This window comes from Etheostoma spectabile, chromosome 13 (assembly GCF_008692095.1).
Source record: "Etheostoma spectabile isolate EspeVRDwgs_2016 chromosome 13, UIUC_Espe_1.0, whole genome shotgun sequence".
Classification (NCBI taxonomy): domain Eukaryota; kingdom Metazoa; phylum Chordata; class Actinopteri; order Perciformes; family Percidae; genus Etheostoma; species Etheostoma spectabile.
In genome coordinates, this window is record NC_045745.1 from 21889924 (window position 1) to 21890322 (window position 399).

Consider the following 399-nt stretch of genomic DNA (forward strand, 5'->3'; position numbering starts at 1 on the left):
GGGGGTACTCTCCTTTAGTATCCTTTGGGCTCTGCGTATGCACCTCACTCCCTGATATCACTGATGCTCCAATGATAGGTACCAATGATCTTCTGAGCAGTTTTAATCTCCCGCTGCAGAGCCCCCAGGTCCTGGTCCTGGTCCTGGGCCGTGCACATCCCATGCCAGTTTGGGATGTTTCCACACACATCCTGAATAATCAGTGGTGCTGAGGTGGTACAGGTGAATAGTTTCAAGTTCCTGGGAATCCGCATCACAGAGAACCGGACATGGTCGTCTCACATCTCTACGCTGGGTGAGAAAGCTCAGAGATGACGTAGTTCTTGAGGAAGTATAAGAGGCCAAATTCCCCCGCCAAGTTATGTCAGCTTTTAGAGAGGAGCAATAGAAAGCATCGAC